Source organism: Homarus americanus, unplaced genomic scaffold (assembly GCF_018991925.1).
Source record: "Homarus americanus isolate GMGI-L3 unplaced genomic scaffold, GMGI_Hamer_2.0 scaffold11022, whole genome shotgun sequence".
Lineage (NCBI taxonomy): Eukaryota > Metazoa > Arthropoda > Malacostraca > Decapoda > Nephropidae > Homarus > Homarus americanus.
This window is the reverse complement of record NW_024737068.1, coordinates 9,038,341-9,047,794: the sequence shown is the minus strand read 5'-3', so window position 1 is coordinate 9,047,794 and position 9,454 is coordinate 9,038,341.

Here is a 9,454-nt window from a genome sequence, read left to right as displayed (position 1 = left end):
CAGATAAGTTAAAAAAAAAAAAAAACTGCCTATCTACCTATTGGACAAACTAAAATCGTTCCGGACCACGGGAGTTTCGGGACCACAGAATGCCGGACTAGAGAGGTACAACCTGTATTACAGTATACCCATATACCGTAAAAAAATTTTTAGAATATTTCCAAAATTTTCTTGGAATTATCCAGAAAATGCGCCTGATATTCAACCTCGGAAACTCATTTGCAGACCCGAAATTTAGATTTTTTTTTCTTCAGAAAAATTCAAATCCTGGGCATTGGAGAGTTTCAGATAACTGGGATTCCGGCTAACGGAGATACTTTGTTATTGTATATATCCATACAAGCTTATCCCCTTCATCACTACAATTTTTTTAAGCATAGTACTGTACTTAATTGTTTTGTTATTCACTATTAGCTTTTCTAACTGCATACCTCTTTAGCCATTTTGTCTGTGTTATTCAGAATTTTGTTTAAAATTTTGTTCAAGAATTGGATGTGTATACTGTATAGTAAGGTCCCACTGAACAAGTACCCAACAAACAACAATTCGGTTTAATGATCTTAGTTTTTAAGGATGTGAAAATTCATTGAACATACTACAGGTCCACCACCAATTTTCCGGCACCTTTGGTTCCTGAGCCTTGCTGGACCATCCGTTTTGTCAGATTAACAGAGGTCGTATATAATAATTAAGCAATATACCTCTGACCCAATAAGATCTAATTACAAAGGTCTGGAAGCTGGGGACTGTCAGGGTTGCTGTCTGTTTCATCTTGGACTTGTGGTGTTGCAGGGGGCACATCTGAGGTACTTGAAGTTGAGGCCACAGGTCTTGTAGGTGTAGGTCTACTGCTCTCACGCATTCTTCTTGGCTAACTTTTTAAACATATCATCCAGGCGAACTTGTTTCATGTGCTTTGATCTTTCCCTGTGTAAATTTTCATGCATCAAATAAAAATTAATTAGTTGTTGTTATGTCACGAAGGAACGTTGCTCTAACCCTTTGATAAACTGATCCGACAACTCAACTTGTCAATAGAAACTCTTTCAGCTTCATCTGTTTCCTCTTCATCACTGTGTTCTTCATCACCTTCATTGTTTTTTTCAGGATTCAGAACAATATCTACAATTTCAGAGTCAGAATAGTGATGAACAACAAGGCATCTTCGTCTATACTCATTCACTCTGTCAGATTTTCTTCACTGAGCCGACTTCCTACTTCGTTGGCCACAGATCCTGTAACACCTCTTGCATACTCAAGCAACTTGTGAACAATTTCCTTCTCTTTTGAGACACAAAACCCTGCAAAGTCATTGTCTTCACTTTCCTCAGGGAAATTTTCAAACATCAAGGCAGGCCACAACTTAAGCCAGCCTTTTTTTTTGTGTTGATGCTTCTACCTTGTCCCAGGCACTAGCAACAAACCACAGCACATATTACATGTTAAAATATTTAATAAAGGTCTCTACAGGCTTGCCAGCATTTACCACATCTAACATAGGTTTAATGAACAGTGAACGATACTTGGCCTTTAGAGAGCGCAGTATTCCTTGGTCTTGGGACTGGATCAGTGATGTACAGTCTGGAGGTAAATACACTGCTTAAGCATTTACTTTTACCTATAACCAGTGGCTTACATCTGTGAGTACCTGCTGCATTTGAGCACCCGTGGATGGTAATTCGATCCTTAGACTGCCTGAATCCTGTGGGCTCTTCTTCATCCTCTGTTGTTAATGTTTTTCGGGGTGTACATCGCCAATGTAATGCAGTTTCATCTGCATTATACACCTGCTCGGGACTGAGGTGTTCATCAGCTACAAGCTTGGCAAATTCAACCACATACTCGACAGCTACTTCCTTGTTTGCAGACCATTTTTCACCACAAACCTTGCGCATTGCAATTCCATGACGCTTTTTAAACCTTTGAAGCCATCCTTCACTATAGCCACAGTTATGTTCTAAGTTAAGTTCTTCATGGAACATCTGTTCCATTATCATGCTACCTGATAATTCCACTCCTTCAATGTGACGTTGTTGAACCCATTCCATCATCACTCTATCATGTTCAGTACTCTTACTGTCTTTTATTGTTTTTCTAATGCACATTTCCTCTTGGAATCACTTTCTGCATAAAATCTCATTACTTTTTCTCTTTGCTTCTTTATATCATACACAGTTGACTAACTAATACCATACTGATCACACGCCTGTTGCACCGAAACACCACGGTCAAGTTTTTTCAAGCGTTCCACCTTATCTTGTATCGATATGGACTGGTGTTTACGCTTTACACCACCACTGACACTTGTACTTACCTTTGAAGCCAAAGCTGGGGTTAAATATGTACAAAATAAGCTAAGAATCACAAAATCAAGGGGCTACCACCTGTGGTGGGATGCAATCCTAAACAAGGTTCTTCAAACTCCAGAGCACGAGCAGTAGATATATTCCATAAGTAGTACAAGACTTGGCAGGATAACCAACCGATACAAAACAGGAGCCAGCACAAGGAACTCCTCGTCTTAACCAGGCCTGGGCCGATCTGAGAGAAGTTAGCTAGTTAGGCAGGGAGAATTGCTAGACATTACTAGGACAATAAATGAGATCCTCTAGTTACTTGACTAGCGCGGTACAGACATAGTACATCGGGACATAGTGAGTAGACATAGGCATTAGACATAAGCATAGATATCAGACATGCTATGATAATATATAGTAATACAGACATGTGAATAAATGGTACAATCAATGGTAACAGAGTCTTGCCGTCAGGCGTGTTCACATATCTTGGTATTTACATATCTACACACCTCCCTCCCCCTTTACGCTCGTTGTGCAATCTCGAGCGGCTACGGACTCTTTTTCCATGAGTCAGGGGGAGCGGCGAGGGACAATGGGAGGATCAACTGACGACCTTCGTTCCTGGTCTGGGCAAGGGGGCACAGGGGACGGGGAGGAAGGTTTGTCACTAGAGGATGGCACTGGGCGGAGATGGCGTCTGTTTCGCCACCACACACGACCACTGGGGAGGCGGACTTGGTACGAACGGGACTCGCCACGGCCCATGACGACCCCGACTTTGTCCCAGCGGTGTGACGTCGGGTCCTGGATTCGTACTTGCTGGCCGACGGTCAACCTGGGAAGGGGGCGGGCGTGGGCGTCATAGTGGCTTGTCACTTGGGCCATCCGGGCAGCCTCACGGCGGTCACACTCGTCCGCCTTGATCTGCCATTCATCTAAGAAGGACTGGGGGTGGGCAAGCACACAAGTACGAAGGGGGCGGCCATACAACACCTGGGCATGAGAGCGTCCGGCAGGGGTAGGGGTGTTACGGAGTTCCAGTAGGCCCCTGTCGAACTCCTCGCAGTCCAGGTTCCCCGTCGGTGCTGTCTTGAGGATGAGGTATGTTACGGACTTTACCGCTGCCTCGGCGTGGCCATTCACCTGCGGGTAATGAGGGGAGGTGACGATGTGGTGGACGCCCCAGCGTTCGGCGAAGCTCTTGAACTCGTGGCTATTGAACGGGGGCCCACCCTCGGTTCGGAGGCGGAGGGCACTCTGACTTCCCGGAAGAAGCAACAGAACATCCGGATGACCCTGGAAGAGGTGGTGTCCCGATCACAGGGAACCACCACGGGCCATCCAGAGAGCCTGTCGGCGACCACCAGGAAAGACTTTCCGGCCACATTAAAGAAGTCGGCGGACACGGACTCAAAGGGCCGCTTCGGGAGGTCATTGCACAGGTACGGCTCTTGTTGCTGGCTGGGCTGAAGTTGCTGGCAAGGCTCACAGGCCTCCACCGTGCTCTTAATATCGGCGTCAATACCAGGCCAGAAGATGGTGTGACGGGCTCTGCGCCTGGTGGCTTCAACGCCGCGGTGGCTGTCATGGAGGTGGGATAAGGTGCGCCGGCGGAGGGCAGCGGGAACGACGATCCTGGGGCCGTACAACACCAGCTCTCCGTCCGCATAGAGGCTATCCCTTAGCTTCCAGAAGGGGAGGGCGGAGGCTTGAATGTCGTAGCGGTTGGTGGGGAATCCAGCGGAGACTTAGTCGAGGAGTTGGACGTATGCCGGGTCTTGAGCGGCGGTGATGCGAAGCTCCTGGAGAGTCCTATCGTCTTCGATGGAGGGCGTCGTCGTTGTCTTGTCAGCAAGAGAAGTGGCTGTGTGTCACTAAAGACCGAACATGAGCCGCGGCCGTGGTACAGTCGACTTCATCTTAAGGTGTGGGGCGACTAACAGGGGTTCGGGAGAGGGCGTCTGGTATGCACAGAAGCTTACCTGCATGCCACACAGCTGTAAAGACGTAGGGGGCGGTCTTCTCTTTGAGACGTTGGAGGCGAGGGTTTTCGATGGCGTCCAACGTGTAGTGATTGAGGATGGGTATGAGCGGGCGATGGTCCGTCATGAGGGTGAAATGCCCAAGGCCGAACAGGTAAAGGCGGCACTTGGCCATAGCCCAAGCGACTGCCAGCATCTCTAGTTCGATGGTGGTGTATCTGGTCTCCGTGTCGGTCAAAACCTGGAGCCACACTGAACTAAGCGCAGTCTACCCTGGCCGTGATCTTGAAGGAGGGCATATCCGAGGCTGTATAGACGGGAGGCGTCGGTCTGGAGGACCACTGGTAAGGACGGGTCGAAGGGTGCCAAGACTGGTGGTGACAGCAACGCCTTCTTAACATTCCTGAACGCTAGGTCGTGGTCAGGAGTCCAGAGGGAAGAGCGCTTGGGGCTCATGAGGGGGCGTAGAGGTTGGGCTGATTTGGCGATTTTCGGGGAGAAGTCGGCCAGCTGATTTGCCAGGCCCATAAACGAGCGAAGGTCGGTCAGGTTCGCTGGAGTAGGGAAGTCCCTTATGGCCTTGACCTTCTCCTCATCAAATGAGATCCCCTCTGGCGAGATGTTGTAGCCGCAGTAGTTAACTTGGGAGGCAGCGACCACAAATTTATCTTTGTTCAGGGTGATACCATGGGCACGACATCTTGTGAGCATCAGATGAACTCGGTTCAAGCGGGTCGGGAGATCATCGTCGAAGAGCAGGATGTCATCTACAACCTTCACGCAGTTGGTGACACCCCGCAGAGCCATATCCCCATGGAGGCAATACGCATCCCCCGTTGCTGCGAAGCCCATGGGTCCGCGGCAGTGTTGGAAGCGGCCGTGGGGCGTGATGAATGTAGTGAGGTGGCGATCTTCCGCCAGGTCGACTTGCCAGTACCCATGAAGTGCATCCGCCGTGGTAAAGAACTTTGCAGACGGGGTGACGCTGCGGACTGCTTGAATGGGTGTAGGCGATGGATGGGCGGGACGGGAGACCTGCGAGTTGAGATGGGTGAGGTCCATTGTGATGCGAACACCTACAGGCTTGGGTGCCAAGACCATAGGGTGGCACCACTCGGAGGGCTGCTCACCGGCGTGTCTGATGATCCCCTGCTGCACCAGAGAATCGAGCTCCGCCTTCACCTTGTCCCGTAGGGCAAAGGGGATAGGTCTGGGTGTGTGGGTGGCGAAAGGCGTCGCGCCAGGCTTGAGGTGGATTCTCATCGGGGGGCCTGTCATCTTCTTGAGCGGCGTCTTCTGGAGGTCGGACTTGGAGACAAGGACGTCGCTGAACTGACGAAGAAAAAACTCCCGGGCGGCAGCAGGTATCTCTGCACACCTGTTGAGGTGTGTCACAGCGAGGATGGGCTTTGGGAACTCAGATGAGATGATGGTCAAGTCCTGACAATGGCCACATGACAAGAGAGGGGTTTGGATGCTCTCATGGACGTGGACTGTGGCAAGGCAAGACTTGGGACCGAGCTGTAATGTTGCCTTGAAGCAACCCAAAGCTGGAGACATCGGGGACCCGTCTGCTGTGAGCACGTCTTTCATGGCTGTGGGTGACAGGATACTCCTGGGAATGTTGAGGGCGTCCAGGTGTGTTGGTCCAATCACCGTGATGTCCTACTCCTGGGAATGTTGAGGGCGTCCAGGTGTGTTGGTCCAATCACCGTGATGTCCACGCCCATGTCAGGTATCATCAGGAGGTTGGAAGAGTTGGCACCGTAGGACAGACGAACATTGACGGGCTTGGGGGACCTGTCACTCGAGGCATCATCCACGCGTCGGCATCCTTTGTTGTTCTTGGGAGACGGTGGTGTGGACGTTCTGTCGGGCTGTGAAGAGACGTTTTAACCTGGAGATGGAGGCTTCTTGGTGGACCTGCAACACTTGGCGAAGTGTCCTTGCTTGTTGCAAGCATTGCATGAGACCTTGTTGGCAGGACATCGAGTTGTGCGGGGCCAATGGCCTTGAAACCCGCAGTTTCGACATTTACTATCAGCCGCAGGGCACTTTCCTGGACCGTGCTGGCGCTGACAGTTTCTGCAGGATTCGGGAGAAGAAACTGGTGACTGTGACGGGGGCTGTGGAGAGGACGCCGTCTGCATCTGGCGTTGATTCCTCTTGTGGGTGGAGACGGCGTGAACTTGAGACAGCGATGAGTGTATAGCTGAGGCAGCCTCTCTTGTGGCCTCTTACGACCTGCAACAGGTGACGAAGTCGGTGGGGGAAGGGGCGACGTCGAGGGTGAGGAGTTTCTGAAGCAGGTCCTCGTCACGTACACCCATCAGCAAGATCATCTTGAGCTGGATCTCAGCACAGGTTATAGGATCGCCTGTACATAGGTCCTTAAGTCGTGCGTAGAAGTCTGAGAATGATTCCCCAGAAGCTTGTTTGCAGGATAGCAGTTCCCTACGATGCAAAGCTTCGTTGCGGAGGCCTCGGAAGTGACTCTGCAAGGCGTTTAAAACCTCTGTCACTGACATGGGGGAGTCAGGGGGAATGGCTACCGTGTGCTCTAGGAGGCGTTGAACATCGAGGGAAATGCACGATCTTAATTGGATGAGTTGTTTATGAAGGGGCATTCGGTTGAGGTCAGACATAACAGCAAAGTCTTGAAAACGACGTCGCCATTGACAGTATATTTGATATGTTGCATTAGATTGAAGAGATGGGGGGCTGGGAACTGAGACTTGCTGTGCAGGGGTGTACTCGAGACGGCAGGTAATGGAGGAGGCACGGAGAGGTCGACGAGAGTTGAGACTGGAGCAGGTGGTTGAGAAGGCACTGAGGCATACCCAAGAGGGATAGGTGACGTGTGAGGAGGCATTGTCTGAAGGGTAGATGACGAGGCTGAAGCTGGCGAATTGGTTGTGGCAGCTGGTGAAGTCGTCCTCGTTGCCAGCAATTCCAATAGTTCCAGGAATTTGCGGTTATCAGCTTGGTGTTGTTGTTGGAGTTGAAGACGGGAAGCTGATTCCTCTGACTGTCTTGACAATTCCTCTTGACGTCGTTTTTCCTCCTCTAATTGACGTCTTTGGGCTTCCTTCTCTTGGGAAACTTGTAGGAAGTGAATTAACTGACGTATATCCTGGGTCCCATCCTTTGAATTTGGCGCGCCCGGCGTGTGAGGCTTCGTCTTCCTCATAATCCTCATTTGAATTCCCCAGCAAATCGGCGTAGTCGGACATCTCGTGTTTGGTATGGTTGCGATGGGAAAGACAAGGAGAATAAGGTGAAGTGCTATGTTTTCGTCAATGTACTTGCCTAAGTGCAGGAACTGGCGGGCAAGTAAAAGAGTATTGACTGTAATATTTGTGAAGTTGAGTGGAGGCGGCTGGCGGCGGTGATACTGGTCTCTGTATTCCTCCGCGCGCCCGGGCGAGATGTCGGTGATGACTCAGTCGAGGGGGGCAGTGGCTTGCGGGCCGGCGCAGACAGAGGATGTATGCCTGAAGTGCTCTCTTGAAAACTGGGCTGAAAGGGTTTCTGCTACCTGTAGGGCCCCAGAAACAGCAAAACAGACATCAAAGGCACTGCACTTCACTTAGGGCACTTCACAAGGTCACAAAGCACTTTAATCCAGGGGCACTGTAGGATACATCTTCTGGGCGGGAAACAGACGAGGCTGGCTATTGCAACTTGTAAACTGTTATGTTGGAGCTACTCAACTGCGCCATGTGGTGGGATGCAATCCTAAACAAGGTTCTTCAAACTCCAGAGCACGAGCAGTAGATATATTCCATAAGTAGTACAAGACTTGGCAGGATAACCAACCGATACAAAACAGGAGCCAGCACAAGGAACTCCTCGTCTTAACCAGGCCTGGGCCGATCTGAGAGAAGTTAGCTAGTTAGGCAGGGAGAATTGCTAGACATTACTAGGACAATAAATGAGATCCTCTAGTTACTTGACTAGCGCGGTACAGACATAGTACATCGGGACATAGTGAGTAGACATAGGCATTAGACATAAGCATAGATATCAGACATGCTATGATAATATATAGTAATACAGACATGTGAATAAATGGTACAATCAATGGTAACAGAGTCTTGCCATCAGGCGTGTTCACATATCTTGGTATTTACATATCTATACACCACCAACAACTGCAGAGTAAATAAACAAAGTGAGCATGGTTAACACATAATGCCATCTGTGGCAGCCCAGCAAACTAATCTGGAGGTAGTGGGAATTTCAAGTGCCCTTTCGTAATTTTGTCCGGATTAAAAGAGGTGCCGGATCATCCATTCCCGGAAAATCGGTGGTGGACCTGAACTTGGATTTGATTTAGTGAGATTATTTTTTAGTGATCAAGCTACCATTATCATTCAGGCTTTGTCACCGAGTGACAAGCTAGGTTAGGGTTGCCATATCTGAACATTCAAAAAAGAGGACGCTCCCGAAGACATCCTCCCCTCCCGCCCGGCACACACAGGCTAATATACAACATACATGGTATAGAAATCCTTAACAAAATTACCTTTGCTTAAGGCTGAACATCTTCATTCCCTTAGCTGCTGTCTTCTCCCCCCACTGTGTGTGGTGTGCCCATGCATACTTTTCTGTAGATCGGATCTTTTTCAGTATTGGCTGATTGCTCTTTAGAAAGGTATAGAAGTCACTGCAAGGTGTTTCTCGGAAGTTGTACTGTACAGTCAGAATGCCTTTCGTTGTTTAACACTCAATTTGTTCCTTTCCTTTGTCCATTGGCTTTGCATCAGTGAAAAAACTTTCTACATTTGCATTGCGAGATGATATAGCAAAGAAGAATTGTGCAATTCTTAGCAATTCTGAGTGACATTCAATGTTTGATTTTTCAAAGTATCTGGTCCACTTTTTGTGGTGGCAGATTACTAAATTCTTCATCACTTGTAATTTTCCACAAACTGCTTCAGGTTACTAACTTGGTCAAAACACTTCATCAACTTCTACCCCCTTATCAATCAAATATTTGACAGCTAAGTTGACAACACCGTACAGGCGTACAAGTTACTTACCAGCTGACGAAAACTGAACGAGATCTCTACGGTTTCCACCCTCCCTCTCTCTCTCTCTCTCCCGTCATTACAGTTTCATGTTTTTTTTTTCCGCGGAGAAAATGATGGAAGCTGAAATTCCGGACTT